Source organism: Pelobates fuscus, chromosome 2 (genome assembly GCF_036172605.1).
Source record: "Pelobates fuscus isolate aPelFus1 chromosome 2, aPelFus1.pri, whole genome shotgun sequence".
In the NCBI taxonomy this organism is placed as follows: Eukaryota; Metazoa; Chordata; class Amphibia; order Anura; family Pelobatidae; genus Pelobates; species Pelobates fuscus.
In genome coordinates this window covers 288,240,928-288,258,449 of record NC_086318.1, presented here as the reverse complement: position 1 = coordinate 288,258,449, position 17,522 = coordinate 288,240,928, and the positions used below count along the sequence as shown (strand labels likewise).

General features: G+C 41.4%; 19 pseudogenes; all 19 read left to right on the top strand.

The window, feature by feature from the left end:
* Positions 1-7,944: 7,944 nt before the first annotated feature.
* On the top strand, positions 7,945-8,063 carry LOC134596515 (5S ribosomal RNA; annotated as a pseudogene).
* Positions 8,064-10,637: 2,574 nt separating this feature from the next.
* Positions 10,638-10,756, top strand: LOC134597127 (5S ribosomal RNA; annotated as a pseudogene).
* A 377-nt stretch (positions 10,757-11,133) lies between these two features.
* LOC134588602 (5S ribosomal RNA) lies at positions 11,134-11,252 on the top strand (annotated as a pseudogene).
* A 137-nt stretch (positions 11,253-11,389) lies between these two features.
* Positions 11,390-11,508, top strand: LOC134597994 (5S ribosomal RNA; annotated as a pseudogene).
* Positions 11,509-11,885: 377 nt separating this feature from the next.
* Positions 11,886-12,004, top strand: LOC134589053 (5S ribosomal RNA; annotated as a pseudogene).
* A 390-nt stretch (positions 12,005-12,394) lies between these two features.
* On the top strand, positions 12,395-12,513 carry LOC134587803 (5S ribosomal RNA; annotated as a pseudogene).
* Positions 12,514-12,647: 134 nt separating this feature from the next.
* On the top strand, positions 12,648-12,766 carry LOC134598099 (5S ribosomal RNA; annotated as a pseudogene).
* Positions 12,767-12,900: 134 nt separating this feature from the next.
* LOC134588327 (5S ribosomal RNA) lies at positions 12,901-13,019 on the top strand (annotated as a pseudogene).
* A 134-nt stretch (positions 13,020-13,153) lies between these two features.
* Positions 13,154-13,272, top strand: LOC134594533 (5S ribosomal RNA; annotated as a pseudogene).
* Positions 13,273-13,649: 377 nt separating this feature from the next.
* LOC134595976 (5S ribosomal RNA) lies at positions 13,650-13,768 on the top strand (annotated as a pseudogene).
* A 134-nt stretch (positions 13,769-13,902) lies between these two features.
* On the top strand, positions 13,903-14,021 carry LOC134597351 (5S ribosomal RNA; annotated as a pseudogene).
* Positions 14,022-14,398: 377 nt separating this feature from the next.
* LOC134588709 (5S ribosomal RNA) lies at positions 14,399-14,517 on the top strand (annotated as a pseudogene).
* Positions 14,518-14,663: 146 nt separating this feature from the next.
* LOC134594881 (5S ribosomal RNA) lies at positions 14,664-14,782 on the top strand (annotated as a pseudogene).
* Positions 14,783-14,916: 134 nt separating this feature from the next.
* On the top strand, positions 14,917-15,035 carry LOC134596009 (5S ribosomal RNA; annotated as a pseudogene).
* A 722-nt stretch (positions 15,036-15,757) lies between these two features.
* On the top strand, positions 15,758-15,876 carry LOC134589202 (5S ribosomal RNA; annotated as a pseudogene).
* Positions 15,877-16,101: 225 nt separating this feature from the next.
* On the top strand, positions 16,102-16,220 carry LOC134594145 (5S ribosomal RNA; annotated as a pseudogene).
* A 225-nt stretch (positions 16,221-16,445) lies between these two features.
* Positions 16,446-16,564, top strand: LOC134597299 (5S ribosomal RNA; annotated as a pseudogene).
* A 467-nt stretch (positions 16,565-17,031) lies between these two features.
* On the top strand, positions 17,032-17,150 carry LOC134589345 (5S ribosomal RNA; annotated as a pseudogene).
* Positions 17,151-17,284: 134 nt separating this feature from the next.
* Positions 17,285-17,403, top strand: LOC134594922 (5S ribosomal RNA; annotated as a pseudogene).
* Positions 17,404-17,522: the final 119 nt, after the last annotated feature.

Below are 17,522 nucleotides of genomic sequence, written 5' to 3'. Positions count from 1 at the left end.
CTAATAGGGACCACTTTCTCAGGGTGACTGTGATCCTATTGATTGGTCAACTTATGGTGAGCAGGAGCCTGTTGGTGGGTATATATGTGGGAACAAATTGGATTGTGGTGCCAAATTTAAGGATGACTGGGTGTGTATTGGCAAGCAGGGGCCACTTTCCCATGGTTCTTGGGTGTGTGTTTTAGTGAGCAGGGTCCACTTTCCTTGGTTCGAATGTGCACCAATTGACTAGCAGGGCCAATTTCCTGGAGTGCCTGGAGGACAATAAACAAGCTGGGGATGCTTTCCAACAGCTTGTCTGGGTGCCTGTTAACAAGCAGGGGACACTTACTAGTGGTGCTTAGGAGCATATTGGTGAGAATGTGCCACCTGAAGGATCTTAGGTGGCTATTGGCAACCAAGGGCAACTTTCCAGGTTTGTTTAGGCACCTATTGGCAAGAAAGAGCCACCTCCCTGTGGTTTCTTTGAGGGGTTACTAGGTTACTAGGTGTTTATTGACAAGTTACGGATCACTTTTCAAGGATGCCAAAGTTATTACTGATTGTAATGATAAATTAAGTAATTTCTTTATATTTATGAAGTTCTGAATTTCATAAATATGAAATAATACCACAAATAAAATAATAAAAGGTATACTGGTCAATCACATAAATATTAGTGAATATCTTGAATGAACAGACAAGAGGCAAAGTTTTGATGAAAGTATAAACAAAACTTTACTGGGAATACAATTATCAAGCACACACAAAAACATACTTTAAAAACACACACTGCTATAAACAATACATTCAGGTAAGAAATCTACTTAGCTCTATTCATGGAGATTCAGCAGCTTACACAGGATAATTGAATCAGCATAACACACAGAACAATGAGGTGAGTTCCTTGCCACATGTTAAATGGATTTACATGGGCACCTCTAAAGACACCTGGCTTCTTCCGACCCAGTCATGAAACTGCTCTCTAGTTTCTTTTTTTTTTATTTCTTTATTTTTCGCTTTGCAAGACAGCTGATACATAGTATACAAATAAACAGAACCAGAAATACGGCACACAACTATACATCCAAGAATTGGTACTTTGTGACGTCGACATCCGTGCAAACGTGCTTTTCGAGTGTGTCGCGATACATAATCCGTGCTCGTATAGTGTGATGTTGCCAGTAATTTCCAGTCTTGCTGACACAGTTTCGAGTATCGCATTACATCCCACAAAGTGTTTTTAAATGATCAAATATAACAAAGAACCATCATGTGTCAATCTGTAATTCCGAGCTACTAGGGGAGCCATGAACAATCGCATTCGCTTCTACAACGGTACAGCAGACCCCCCATATCCCTGGTAATTGCGAGTGATCCCTTATAATCGTCTATGAGAGATAGTTCACGATATGTAAGAATTCAGGAACAAGAAAAAGGGGGAGATACCTCGAAGGTTCGAGAAAGAATAGGGAAGTAGAGAGAAAGAGAAGATGGAGGGAGAAGGAAGGGCTTATATCGGGAGGGAGGACGGTCCGATGAGTGCCTCTATGCCGGTAGTGCTACCAGGGGAGGGGAGAAGCCCCCCTCCATCATCCATCCACTCCATGCGCCCCTGTTCTCGAACCCCCTGTGGAAGGAGGGACCAGTGGGGCGGCGGAGGACCAGTCCCCTCAATGTCTTTAGTGAGGTTAGGTTAGGTCTGGTATGGATGTGTCAGGTCGTGTCTCAGGCGCTGGCTATGCTATTAACCCACGGATCCCAGATCTTTTCGAACTTCCTAGTAGTCCCCCTGACCTGAGCCGTCAATGTGTCCATCAAAAAAGTATCCTTTATTTTCTGTTTTGTGAATGCCATGGTAGGGGCATCACACTGTAGCCACTGTTGCGCTAAGGCACGGCTTGCGGCAAGGGTTATTTTGTGGAGGAGGGTTTGTTCAGATCGCGACCAATCCTCTATGGATCTCGATAGTAGGAACACCCACGGATCCAGCTCCACTACCCGGTCGAATACCTCTCCTAACAATGCTGCGATCATCTTCCAGAATGACTGCGCTATCGGGCATTCCCACCACATATGAATATACGTACCCTTCTGGCCGCAACCCCTCCAGCACAGGTCCGTCGGAGTTTTACCCATGCGGAAAAGTGTCACCGGGGTGGTATACCATTGAAAAAGGGTCTTATACGATTGTTCCTGCTGGGTCACGCACACCGAAGAGGTTGCGGCCGCCTCCCCTATTTCCTGCCACTCGACCCCCTCCAACACCTCCTTCAAGTCTGCTTCCCACTGATCGGTGTATTTAACAGTCCCCCATTCCGAAGGTGTGCGTACTCAGGTGTGCGTACAAACAAGAGATGAGGCCAGTCGGAAACTGTTCCTTGGAGCACATCCTCTCAAAGAACGTAAGAGGTGCCTGTGCCGCCTGTTTGATCCTGGCCGCTCGGGCGTAGTCCCGAAGTTGAAGATAACGGAAGTAATCGAAAGGCCTCAGTGGGGTCCTGTTGCTCAATTCCTCGAAGGAGACTATGAAATTGTTGTCATATAAGTGATGCAGTCTCTGTAGTCCCGCGGTTTCCAAACCTCTAAAATCACAAGCTTGCAAACCTGGAGGGAAATCTCTATTTCTCAAGTACGGAGTCATCGGGGACAAAGCGGAAGTCAGACCATATTTAAGAGCAACCGAGTCCCAGACCTTTAAAGAGGTCTGAACCGCTTGGCATGGGACCCTATCCGGAGATCTAAATTCTCTAGGGGTCCACAGGAGGAACTGGGGGAGGTCCGGGCCCAACAAAGCGGACCCTAGGTCCACCCATCGCCTCTCTTCAGGAGGTGTATGCCACAATGCTATCTGGGCCAGTTGTGCCGCCACGTAGTAATAGTAAAGATTTGGCAGCCCCAGACCCCCCCTCTCTTTCGCCCTGTAGAGTATATTCCGTGATGTCCTATGTTTCCTATTCTGCCAGATGAACCTGCCGATGGCCTGTTGGAGCGTCCCCAAGCTGGATTTGGTCAAGTGGATCGGGAGGGGTTGAAAGAGGAAGAGTATCCGTGGTAGAATATTCATTTTTACCGAATGAATCCTCCCGATCCACGAAATCGGTTTATCTACCCACTCCTCCAAATTGCTCTCAAGTTTCTGGTAACCCCTTGAATAACCTCCCATCTAGTATCCACCCACAGAGGTAACATAACCAATACCTAATGGTCATCTCTAGGAGGCGGATACTACATGTGGTCATTTGTGAAAGGAAGTGACTTAAGAATTCTCAATACCTTCCTAAAGCACATGTCTCATTGACTATGCGGCAGCCATCTTTATTCACTCAACGTCACAGTGCTCACTAGGCCACCTATAGGTCACTTCCTCCCTAAAGCACATGTCTCATTAAATATGCAGCAGCCATCTTCTTGCTCTTAATGTCACATAGCTCACTACACCCCCTATAGGTATCATAAGTTATTGCACATGAATGGGAACGCAATGATAGAACATTTATCATTGCCCATAACCAATACACTGATGATCAGGGCCCAGTTTCTGAGGTTACCTGAGCGGCTATTGGTATGAAGGGGCCACTTTACTAGGTTGCCTGTTTCTTGGGAAAAGGGATTTGAAATCTAAAACAATAGAAAACTATAAGAAAACTATTTGCATGAATACTAATTAGTAATTTTGTAGGCAAATGGTATTTGAAAGCTAAACTAACTATTATAACTATTATAGCTACTTTTTGCATATTACAATTTATTATAGGGGATCATAGCTGGCATATAGACATATAATAAAACAGCAATGTTGTGTATAAAATGCCTTCCGACAAATGTAATATATATTTGAGGAAAGAAATGCTATACGCAGGTACCTTGTCCTATATCTTGCAGTATTTTACAAAGGGTGTAACATGTTAGAATAGGAGCAAAATACTATTTTTTTTTCACATGCAGTATGTGTGACAAAAATAGATAAAAATGGTGAAATATCCTGGCAATAGTACTAAAATAGCAACAGAATGAAAACGTCAACATTTGAGCATTATGCCCACATACAGTGAATACGGATAAATCATGCATATTGTCATACCCACCTGGAGAGCCGTGGAGCTTATGGAACTCAATTGCAGTGGAACAGCACTCCCTTACTATCACGACCCTTAGGAGCACCTGGAAGTGGAGACAGGGTCCCAAAGGATCTGTGGTGGCGTGGAGGTCTTTAACCCCTTAAGACCGCAGCCAAATGTACAAGTTGTGATCCAAAAAAAACATAAACAAAACCTGGCATTTGCGCTACATGTCTGTCCAACCGTAATTCACCTCTTTCATATTAAATGCACCCACACTTATTATATATCATTTTATTCAGGGGAAACAGGGCTTTCGTTTAACATCAAATATTTAGGTATGGAAGATAATTTAATATGAAAAAAATATTTAAAAAATGGGAGAAAATAAGATTTTTTTAAATTTTTTTAGTTCTACGTGACATTCTAACTGTGAATGTCATAATACTGTTTGCTTTTACTGCAATACAATACACATATTTGTATTCAGCGATGTCTCACGTGTAAAACAGTACCCCCTATGTACAGGTTTTATGGTGTTTTGAGAAGTTACAGGGTCAAATATAGCATGTTACATATTTCATTTTTTTCACATTGAAATTCGCCAGATTGGTTACGTTGCCTTTGAGACCATATGGTAGCCCAGAAATAAGAATTACCCCCATGATGGCATACCATTTGCAAAAGTAGACAACCCAAGGTATTGCAAATGGAGTATGTCCAGTCTATTTTAGTAGCCACTTGGTCACAAACACTGGCCAAAGTTAGTGTTAATATTTGAAAATGCAAAAAACTAATTTGAACGCAAATTTTGGCCAGTGTTTGTGACTAAGTGGCTACTCTAAAAAAAAAAAAACATACCCTATTTGCAATACCCTGGGTTGACTACTATTGCAAATGGTATGCCATCATGGGGATAATTTTCATTCCTGGGCTACCATACGGTCTCAAAGGCAACCTGGCGAATTTTAATGTGAAAAAACTGAAACGCAAACCTTATATTTGACTCTGTAACTTTTGAAAACACCATAAAACCTGTACATGAGGGGTACTGTTATACTCAGGAGACTTCGCTGAACACAAATATTAGTGTTTCAAAACAGTAAAACGTATCACAACAATTATATCGTCAGTGTAAGTGCCATTTGTGTGTGAAAAATGCAAAAAATGTCACTGTCACTGACGATATCGTCGCTTGGCATGGGGTTTCTGAGGTTACCTGAGCGGCTATTGGTATGAAGGGGCCACTTTACTAGGTTGCCTGTTTCTTGGGAAAAGGGATTTGAAATCTAAAACAATAGAAAACTATAAGAAAACTATTTGCATGAATACTAATTAGTAATTTTGTAGGCAAATGGTATTTGAAAGCTAAACTAACTATTATAACTATTATAGCTACTTTTTGCATATTACAATTTATTATAGGGGATCATAGCTGGCATATAGACATATAATAAAACAGCAATGTTGTGTATAAAATGCCTTCCGACAAATGTAATATATATTTGAGGAAAGAAATGCTATACGCAGGTACCTTGTCCTATATCTTGCAGTATTTTACAAAGGGTGTAACATGTTAGAATAGGAGCAAAATACTATTTTTTTTTCACATGCAGTATGTGTGACAAAAATAGATAAAAATGGTGAAATATCCTGGCAATAGTACTAAAATAGCAACAGAATGAAAACGTCAACATTTGAGCATTATGCCCACATACAGTGAATACGGATAAATCATGCATATTGTCATACCCACCTGGAGAGCCGTGGAGCTTATGGAACTCAATTGCAGTGGAACAGCACTCCCTTACTATCACGACCCTTAGGAGCACCTGGAAGTGGAGACAGGGTCCCAAAGGATCTGTGGTGGCGTGGAGGTCTTTAACCCCTTAAGACCGCAGCCAAATGTACAAGTTGTGATCCAAAAAAAACATAAACAAAACCTGGCATTTGCGCTACATGTCTGTCCAACCGTAATTCACCTCTTTCATATTAAATGCACCCACACTTATTATATATCATTTTATTCAGGGGAAACAGGGCTTTCGTTTAACATCAAATATTTAGGTATGGAAGATAATTTAATATGAAAAAAATATTTAAAAAATGGGAGAAAATAAGATTTTTTTAAATTTTTTTAGTTCTACGTGACATTCTAACTGTGAATGTCATAATACTGTTTGCTTTTACTGCAATACAATACACATATTTGTATTCAGCGATGTCTCACGTGTAAAACAGTACCCCCTATGTACAGGTTTTATGGTGTTTTGAGAAGTTACAGGGTCAAATATAGCATGTTACATATTTCATTTTTTTCACATTGAAATTCGCCAGATTGGTTACGTTGCCTTTGAGACCATATGGTAGCCCAGAAATAAGAATTACCCCCATGATGGCATACCATTTGCAAAAGTAGACAACCCAAGGTATTGCAAATGGAGTATGTCCAGTCTATTTTAGTAGCCACTTGGTCACAAACACTGGCCAAAGTTAGTGTTAATATTTGAAAATGCAAAAAACTAATTTGAACGCAAATTTTGGCCAGTGTTTGTGACTAAGTGGCTACTAAAAAAAAAAAAAAACATACCCTATTTGCAATACCCTGGGTTGACTACTATTGCAAATGGTATGCCATCATGGGGATAATTTTCATTCCTGGGCTACCATACGGTCTCAAAGGCAACCTGGCGAATTTTAATGTGAAAAAACTGAAACGCAAACCTTATATTTGACTCTGTAACTTTTGAAAACACCATAAAACCTGTACATGAGGGGTACTGTTATACTCAGGAGACTTCGCTGAACACAAATATTAGTGTTTCAAAACAGTAAAACGTATCACAACAATTATATCGTCAGTGTAAGTGCCATTTGTGTGTGAAAAATGCAAAAAATGTCACTGTCACTGACGATATCGTCGTTGTAATATATTTTACTGTTTTGAAACACTAATATTTGTGTTCAGCGAAGTCTTCCGAGTAAAACAGTACCCCCCATGTACGGGTTTTATGGTGTCTTGGAAAGTTACAGGGTTAAATATAGTGCTAGCAAATTAAATTCCCTATAGTTTCAGCATGGGTTGTCAGGCAGGTCCCGCTAATTGTAATTAATAAAATGACCTAATTATGTAAAATTATTACATAAATATATGCGTAGAATTATTATATATATAGGTGTATATATATATATATATATATATATATATATATATGTGTATATATATGTATATAATTTTTTTTATTATTTTTATTTATATATAGGTATATATTTAGTGATATATACGTATATACTTACGTATATAGATATATATATTATTTCGTTCTACATGTATTTTGATATCAATATATATATATTAATTTTAAAATACAGTTAGAACGAAATTACGCATGTTTATATATTTTTATCTATTTATTTTGTATTATTTTTTTTATTTTTATTTTTAACGTATTTATATATTTATTTATTTTTATTATAATATAAATATATATATAATAAAAATTATATATATATTTAATCAATATCATTGCACGTGTATTTTGATATTAATATATATATATATAATTATGTATATATTAATATTAAAATACATGTAGACAGTGTATGTATATTTATGTGTATATGTGTATATACATACTTAGATCATATATATAATAAATATATATATGATCTAAGTATATATAATCTTATTTTTACACTGTTTTAACTGATTTTATTTGAATTTAGTACTTGTATGGGAGACCAACTAGGAACCTCAGGTGCCGTAAGCTTTTGTTTATTTCTTTTTTGCATTATGATGTCATCATCAGACCACTTTTTTCCCTATCCAGAAGCGTCTTGTCTTTTGTCGCAACCAGAGTTTGATATTCTACCAACATTAGCGAGATCGCATTCTCTTAATTTCACTTATGGCCATACTAGTCTGAAAATGCCTGATCTCGTCAGATCTCGGAAGCCATCCAGACTCGGGCCTGGTTAGTACTTGTATGGGAGACCAACTAGGAACCTCAGGTGCCGTAAGCTTTTGTTTATTTCTTTTTTGCATTATGATGCCATAATCAGACCACTTTTTTCCCTATCCAGAAGCGTCTTGTATTTTGTCGCAACCAGTGTTTTTTTTTTTTTTTTTTTTAATTCTTTATTTTTGAAGTGCGCACAGTGATAACAATTGCTTATGAGGTACCCCAAAGGCAATCCTCTAGCTCGTTAGGTACAATTCGAACATAGGGGTAGACATGAGATCTTGCACACCATTTTTTAAAAGTAAGGAGATAAACCGTAATGATGAACTTTGCTTAGAGAGTTAGAAAAGCACAACAATTGAACAACGTTTAGATTTTAGGCTAGTACATTTTAGAGTTAATCTTACGTGCCAGGTAAACGTTTTAGCATATGAGGCACTAACACGGAGTCACAAACTGCATTTTTTGTGGGGTGAGAATTCCTAGGCTTGGCTAAAATAGAAGTTGTGGGAGTTTAGGTGAGGCCTGTGTGATAACAGATTTGCGACTCCGCTTGTGCATAAGTTGCTGATTTACATGCTTTCCTATGTGTTGTAGTTACAGTATGAGTGAGCATGGAGCGTTAATAGGGCATGCATGGCTATCTATGATTAAACTAAACAAAAATACAAAAAAGAATCAGACAGATAAGAACTTGCTGATACGACTTGGTTGAGCTCGGGGGTCATGGCAACTTGTAAGCTGTCAGACATATAGGCTATTAGACACACGGTTGGCCAGTAGTAGGCTAACAAAACGCTCATAAGGCATTAATATTAACATGCAGTTATCAATGATATATGCAGTGATCATAAGCGTTTGAACAGTACCAAGAAGTAGAGTTCAGTATTAAACAACTAGCACAGTTTAAAGAGTTGCAGAATGGACCCGCCAGGTTTTAGTGCGGCAGAGGTACCAAACCGTGTCCCCTGTGCGTTCTTGCGATGTGAGTCCTTCTTTAACCAATTCCCCGCAGGGGAGATGATGTAGGAGACGCGTGGGGGATCGAGATGTCGGAGCTGCAGTCGTGGTGTGAGGGTCCCCTCCAGCCCCAGGCCTGTGTTGAGGGTGGCATCTTCTTGCCACTGGCTCGAGAGCTTGGTGAGTAAGAGGCAGTCCCTGTGTGGGTGTAGCGGTCGCTGCCGGTGTTCCGTCGCCGTCTTCGGCGGGCAGTCTTCCCGCAGGGTGGCTGATGCTTTGGAGGCTCTCTCCGTGCGGCCCTCAGCCTGGGCGGGCTATTTGTGTTTGCGGTCAGCGTGGGGTAAATCGTTCTGCCCGGAATAGGGCACCTCTTTCCTCCAACCACAACCCCAGTTTTACGTGCAAGTGGTGAAGTCGCGCTTTGAGCCGTCGTGTTCTCTCGAGTGTGGGGGCCCTTGTATGTGCCCATGCGGTATGGCGTTGCTTCCCGCCCTTGGGCTTGACAGCTTTTGCGGGGTCTGGTTGCCTGTCTGGGTGCTTGGAGAAGATACCTGTAATGGCGCCGCCTGGTCGTTGGACGGATCCATTTGGACACTAATTTCACTGCCAGATGGAAAGCCATTCCGCGATCGCTCAGCAGTGACCAGAAGGTCGCACAAAGACGATCAAAGTCCCCGAGAGGGTTTAGGGTCGATTGGGCTTGTGTGCTTCGCTGAGCAGCCATCTTAGCTGCTTCTCTGAGCCCTGGCGATTGCTGGTGCCGTGCTGGCTCAGGACAGTTACTTCTGTGCTTTGGTCGTCGCTTTAGGTGCCGGGATATCCCTCTCCGGCAGGGGGGGGGGGGGGGAAGATGTACTCCGGGGAGACTTCCAGGTGAGAGGCTGCAGTCCCTTGCTTTATCTGGGTAGGCCTCTGATAGGCCTCAGGTCTATCCCCGGGTAGGAGCCTCCGATTATGGTCTGGTTTCTTGGCTCTTGACTTTTAGGGCTAGGTCTCCCTTCTCCGGGTCGCCCCGACGTCGTTTTGATCCCGTTTTGCGCTGATTTTGACGGTTTACTAGCGATTTAAGAGCGATTTTGTACAGAGCCCATGTTCAGTGCGACCACTCGGCATGGCCGCTTAGCTCCGCCCCCCGCAACCAGTGTTTGATATTCTACCAACATTAGCGAGATCGCATTCACTTAATTTCAGTTATGGCCATACCAGTCTGAAAATGTCAGATCTCGGAAGCGATCCAGACTCGGGCCTGGTTAGTACTTGTATGGGAGACCAACTAGGAACCTCAGGTGCCGTAAGCTTTTGTTTATTTCTTTTTTGCATTATGATGTCATAATCAGACCACTTTTTTCCCTATCCAGAAGCGTCTTGTCTTTTGTCGCAACCAGTGTTTGATATTCTACCAACATTAGCGAGATCGCTTTCTCTTAATTTCACTTACGGCCATACCAGTCTGAAAATGACAGATCTCAGAAGCCATCCAGACTCGGGCCTGGTTAGTACTTGTATGGGAGACCAACTAGGAACCTCAGGTGCCGTAAGCGTTTGTTTATTTCTTTTTTGCATTATGATGTCATAATCAGACCACTTTTTGCCCTATCCAGAAGCGTCTTGTCTTTTGTTGCAACCAGAGTTTGATATTCTACCAACATTAGCGAGATCGCATTCTCTTAATTTCACTTACGGCCATACTAGTCTGAAAATGCCTGATCTCATCAGATCTCGGAAGCCATCCAGACTCGGGCCTGGTTAGTACGTGTATGGGAGACCAACTAGGAACCTCAGGTGCCGTAAGCTTTTGTTTATTTCTTTTTTGCATTATGATGCCATAATCAGACCACTTTTTTCCCTATCCAGAAGCGTCTTGTCTTTTGTCGCAACCAGTGTTTGATATTCTACCAACATTAGCGAGATCGCATTCTTTTAATTTCAGTTATGGCCATACCAGTCTGAAAATGTCAGATCTCGGAAGACATCCAGACTCGGGCCTGGTTAGTACTTGTATGGGAGACCAACTAGGAACCTCAGGTGCCGTAAGCTTTTGTTTATTTATTTTTTGCATTATGATGTCATAATCAGACCACTTTTTTCCCTATCCAGAAGCGTCTTGTCTTTTGTCGCAACCAGAGTTTGATATTCTACCAACATTAGCGAGATCGCATTCTCTTAATTTCACTTACGGCCATACCAGTCTGAAAATGCCTGATCTCGTCAGTTCTCGGAAGCCGTCCAGACTCGGACCTGGTTAGTACTTGTATGGGAGACCAACTAGGAATCTCAGGTGCTGTAAGCTTTTGTTTATTTCTTTTTTTGCATTATGATGTCATAATCAGACATCACTTTTTTCCCTATCCAGAAGCGTCTTGTCTTTTGTCTCAACCAGAGTTTGATATTCTACCAACATTAGCGAGATCGCATTCTCTTAATTTCACTTACGGCCATACTCGTCTGAAAATGCCTGATCTCATCAGATCTCGGAAGCCATCCAGACTCGGGCCTGGTTAGTACGTGTATGGGAGACCAACTAGGAACCTCAGGTGCCGTAAGCTTTTGTTTATTTCTTTTTTGCATTATGATGCCATAATCAGACCACTTTTTTCCCTATCCAGAAGCGTCTTGTCTTTTGTCGCAACCAGTGTTTGATATTCTACCAACATTAGCGAGATCGCATTCTCTTAATTTCAGTTATGGCCATACCAGTCTGAAAATGTCAGATCTCGGAAGACATCCAGACTCGGGCCTGGTTAGTACTTGTATGGGAGACCAACTAGGAACCTCAGGTGCCGTAAGCTTTTGTTTATTTATTTTTTGCATTATGATGTCATAATCAGACCACTTTTTTCCCTATCCAGAAGCGTCTTGTCTTTTGTCGCAACCAGAGTTTGATATTCTACCAACATTAGCGAGATCGCATTCTCTTAATTTCACTTACGGCCATACCAGTCTGAAAATGCCTGATCTCGTCAGTTCTCGGAAGCCGTCCAGACTCGGACCTGGTTAGTACTTGTATGGGAGACCAACTAGGAACCTCAGGTGCTGTAATCTTTTGTTTATTTCTTTTTTTGCATTATGATGTCATAATCAGACATCACTTTTTTCCCTATCCAGAAGCGTCTTGTCTTTTGTCGCAACCAGGGTTTGATATTCTACCAACATTAGCGAGATCACATTCTTGTAGTTTCACTTACGGCCATACTAGTCTGAAAATGCCTTATCTCGTCAGATCTCAGAAGCCATCCACATTCGGGCCTGGTTAGTATTTGTATGGGAGACCAACTAGGAACCTCAGGTGCCGTAAGCTTTTGTTTATTTCTTTTTTGCATTATGATGTCATAATCAGACCACTTTTTCCCCTATCCAGAAGCGTCTTGTCTTTTGTCGCAACCAGAGTTTGATATTCTACCAACATTAGCGAGATCGCTTTCTCTTAATTTCACTTATGGCCATACCAGTGTCAAAATGCCTGATCTCGTCAGATCTCAGAAGCCATCCAGACTCGGGCCTGGTTAGTACTTGTGTGGGAGACCAACTAGGAACCTCAGGTGCCGTAAGCTTTTGTTTATTTCTTTTTTGCATTATGATGTCATAATCAGACCACTTTTTTCCCTAACCAGAAGCGTCTTGTCTTTTGTCGCAACCAGGGTTTGATATTCTACCAACATTAGCGAGATCACATTCTTGTAGTTTCACTTACGGCCATACTAGTCTGAAAATGCCTTATCTCGTCAGATCTCAGAAGCCATCCAGACTCGGGCCTGGTTAGTACTTGTATGGGAGACCAACTAGGAACCTCAGGTGCCGTAAGCTTTTGTTTATTTCTTTTTTGCATTATGATGTCATAATCAGACCACTTTTTTCCCTAACCAGAAGCGTCTTGTCTTTTGTCGCAACCAGTGTTTGATATTCGACCAACATTAGCGAGATCACATTCTTGTAATGTCACTTACGCCCATACTAGTCTGAAAATGCCTTATCTCGTCAGATCTCAGAAGCTATCCAGACTCGGGCCTGGTTAGTACTTGTATGGGAGACCAACTAGGAACCTCAGGTGCCGTAAGCTTTTGTTTATTTCTTTTTTGCATTATGATGTCATAATCAGACCACTTTTTTCCCTATCCAGAAGCGTCTTGTCTTTTGTCGCAACCAGAGTTTGATATTCTACCAACATTAGCGAGATTGCATTCTCTTAATTTCACTTACGGCCATACTAGTCTGAAAATGCCTGATCTCATCAGATCTCGGAAACCATCCAGACTCGGGCCTGGTTAGTACTTGTATGGGAGACCAACTAGGAACCTCAGGTGCCGTAAGCTTTTGTTTATTTCTTTTTTGCATTATGATGTCATAATCAGACCACTTTTTTCCCTATCCAGAAGCGTCTTGTCTTTTGTCGCAACCAGAGTTTGATATTCTACCAACATTAGCGAGATTGCATTCTCTTAATTTCACTTACGGCCATACCAGTCTGAAAATGCCAGATCTCGGAAGCCATCCACACTCGGGCCTGGTTAGTACTTGTATGGGAGACCAACTAGGAACCTCAGGTGCCGTAAGCTTTTGTTTATTTATTTTTTGCATTATGATGTCATAATCAGACCACTTTTTTCCCTATCCAGAAGCGTCTTGTCTTTTGTCGCAACCAGAGTTTGATATTCTACCAACATTAGCGAGATCGCATTCTTTTAATTTCACTTACGGCCATACCAGTCTGAAAATGCCTGATCTCGTCAGTTCTCGGAAACCATCCAGACTCGGGCCTGGTTAGTACTTGTATGGGAGACCAACTAGGAACCTCAGGTGCCGTAAGCTTTTGTTTATTTCTTTTTTGCATTATGATGTCATAATCAGACCACTTTTTTCCCTATCCAGAAGCGTCTTGTCTTTTGTCGCAACCAGAGTTTGATATTCTACCAACATTAGCGAGATCGCATTCTCTTAATTTTGCTTACGGCCATTCCAGTCTGAAAATGCCTGATCTCGTCAGATCTTGGAAGCTATCCAGACTCGGGCCTGGTTAGTACTTGTATGGGAGACCAACTAGGAACCTCAGGTGCAGTAAGCTTTTGTTTATTTCTTTTTTGCATTATGATGTCATAATCAGACCACTTTTTTCCCTATCCAGAAACGTCTTGTCTTTTGTCGCAACCAGAGTTTGATATTCTACCAACATTAGCGAGATTGCATTCTCTTAATTTCACTTACGGCCATACCAGTCTGAAAATGCCAGATCTCGGAAGCCATCCACACTCGGGCCTGGTTAGTACTTGTATGGGAGACCAACTAGGAACCTCAGGTGCCGTAAGCTTTTGTTTATTTATTTTTTGCATTATGATGTCATAATCAGACCACTTTTTTCCCTATCCAGAAGCGTCTTGTCTTTTGTCGCAACCAGAGTTTGATATTCTACCAACATTAGCGAGATCGCATTCTCTTAATTTCACTTACGGCCATACCAGTCTGAAAATGCCTGATCTCGTCAGTTCTCGGAAGCCGTCCAGACTCGGACCTGGTTAGTACTTGTATGGGAGACCAACTAGGAACCTCAGGTGCTGTAAGCTTTTGTTTATTTCTTTTTTTGCATTATGATGTCATAATCAGACATCACTTTTTTCCCTATCCAGAAGCGTCTTGTCTTTTGTCGCAACCAGAGTTTGATATTCTACCAACATTAGCGAGATCGCATTCTCTTAATTCTCTTAATTTTGCTTACGGCCATACCAGTCTGAAAATGCCTGATCTCGTCAGATCTTGGAAGCTATCCAGACTCGGGCCTGGTTAGTACTTGTATGGGAGACCAACTAGGAACCTCAGGTGCCGTAAGCTTTTGTTTATTTCTTTTTTGCATTATGATATCATAATCAGACCACTTTTTTCCCTATCCAGAAGCGTCTTGTCTTTTGTCGCAACCAGAGTTTGATATTCTACCAACATTAGCGAGATCGCATTCTCTTAATTTTGCTTACGGCCATACCAGTCTGAAAATGCCTGATCTCGTCAGATCTTGGAAGCTATACGGACTCGGATCTGGTTAGTACTTGTATGGGAGACCAACTAGGAACCTCAGGTGCCGTAAGCTTTTGTTTATTTCTTTTTTGCATTATGATGTCATAATCAGACCACTTTTTTCCCTATCCAGAAACGTCTTGTCTTTTGTCGCAACCAGAGTTTGATATTCTACCAACATTAGCGAGATTGCATTCTCTTAATTTCACTTACGGCCATACCAGTCTGAAAATGCATGATCTCGTCAGATCTCGGAAGGCATCCAGACTCGGGCCTGGTTAGTACTTGTATGGGGGACCAACTAGGAACCTCGGGTGACTTAAGCTTTTGTTTATTTCTTTTTTGCATTATGATGTCATAATCAGACCACTTTTTTTCCCTATCCAGAAGCGTCTTGTCTTTTGTCGCAACCAGAGTTTGATATTCTACCAACATTAGCGAGATCGCATTCTCTTAATTTCACTTACGGTCATACCAGTCTTAAAATGCCTGATCTCGGCAGCCATCCAGACTCGGGCCTGGTTAGTACTTGTATGGGAGACCAACTAGGAACCTCAGGTGCCGTAAACTTTTGTTTATTTCTTTTTTGCATTATGATGTCATAATCAGACCACTTTTTTCCCTATGGGAGACCAACTAGGAACCTCAGGTGCCGTAAGCTTTTGTTTATTTCTTTTTTGCATTATGATGTCATAATCAGACCACTTTTTTCCCTATCCAGAAGCGTCTTGTCTTTTGTCGCAACCAGAGTTTGATATTCTACCAACATTAGCGAGATCGCCTTCTCTTAAGTTCACTTACGGCCATACCAGTCTGAAAATGCCTGATCTCGTCAGATCTCGGAAGCCCTCCAGACTCGGGCCTGGTTAGTACTTGTATGGGAGACCAACTAGGAACCTCATTTGCCGTAAGCTTTTGTTTATTTATTTTTTGCCTTATGATGTCATAATCAGACCACTTTTTTCCCTATGGGAGACCAACTAGGAACCTCAGGTGCCGTAAGCTTTTGTTTATTTCTTTTTTGCATTATGATGTCATAATCAGACCACTTTTTTCCCTATCCAGAAGCGTCTTGTCTTTTGTCGCAACCAGAGTTTGATATTCTACCAACATTAGCGAGATCGCATTCTCTTATTTTCACTTACGGCCATACCAGTCTGAAAATGCCTGATCTCGTCAGATCTCGGAAGCCATCCAGACTCGGGCCTGGTTAGTACTTGTATGGGAGACCAACTAGGAACCTCAGGTGCCGTAAGCTTTTGTTTATTTCTTTTTTGCATTATGATGTCATAATCAGACCACTTTTTTCCCTATGGGAGACCAACTAGAAACCTCAGGTGCCGTAAGCTTTTGTTTATTTCTTTTTTGCATTATAATGTCATAATCAGACCACTTTTTTCCCTATCCAGAAGCGTCTTGTCTTTTGTTGTAACCAGAGTTTGATATTCTACCAACATTAGCGAGATCGCATTCTCTTAATTTCACTTACGGCCATACCAGTCTGAAAATGCCTGATCTCGTCAGATCTCGGAAGCCATCCAGACTCGGGCCTGGTTAGTACTTGTATGGGAGACCAACTAGTAACCTCAGGTGCCGTAAGCTTTTGTTTATTTCTTTTTTGCATTATGATGTCATAATCAGACCACTTTTTTCCCTATCCAGAAGCGTCTTGTCTTTTGTCGCAACCAGAGTTTGATATTCTACCAACATTAGCGAGATCGCATTCTCTTAATTTCACTTACGGCCATGCCAGTCTGAAAATGTCAGCTCTTGAAAGCCATCCAGACTCGGGCCTGGTTAGTACTTGTATGGGAGACCAACTAGGAACCCAGGTGCCGTAAGCTTTTGTTTATTTCTTTTTTGCATTATGATGTCATAATCAGACCACTTTTTTCCCTATGGGAGACCAACTAGGAACCTCAGGTGCCGTAAGCTTTTGTTTATTTCTTTTTTGCATTATGATGTCATAATCAGACCACTTTTTTCCCTATCCAGAAGCGTCTTGTCTTTTGTCGCAACCAGAGTTTGATATTCTACCAACATTAGCGAGATCGCATTCTCTTAATTTCACTTACGGGCATACCAGCCTGAAAATGCCTGATCTCATCAGATCTCGGAAGCCATCCAGACTCGTGCCTGGTTAGTACTTGTATGGGAGACGATCTAGGAACCTCAGGTGCCGTAAGCTTTTGTTTATTTCTTTTTTGCATTATGATGTCATAATCAGACCACCTTTTTCCCTATCCAGAAGCGTCTTGTCTTTTGTCGTAACTAGAGTTTGATATTCTACCAACATTAGCGAGATCGCATTCTCTTAATTTAACTTATGGCCATACCAGTCTGAAAATGCCTGATCTCGTCAGATCTCGGAAGCCATCCAGACTCGGGCCTGGTTAGTACTTGTATGGGAGACCAACTAGGAACCTCAGGTGCCGTAAGCTTTTGTTTATTTCTTTTTTGCATTATGATGTCATAATCAGACCACTTTTTTCCCTATCCAGAAGCGTCTTGTCTTTTGTCGCAACCAGAGTTTGATATTCTACCAACATTAGCGAGATCG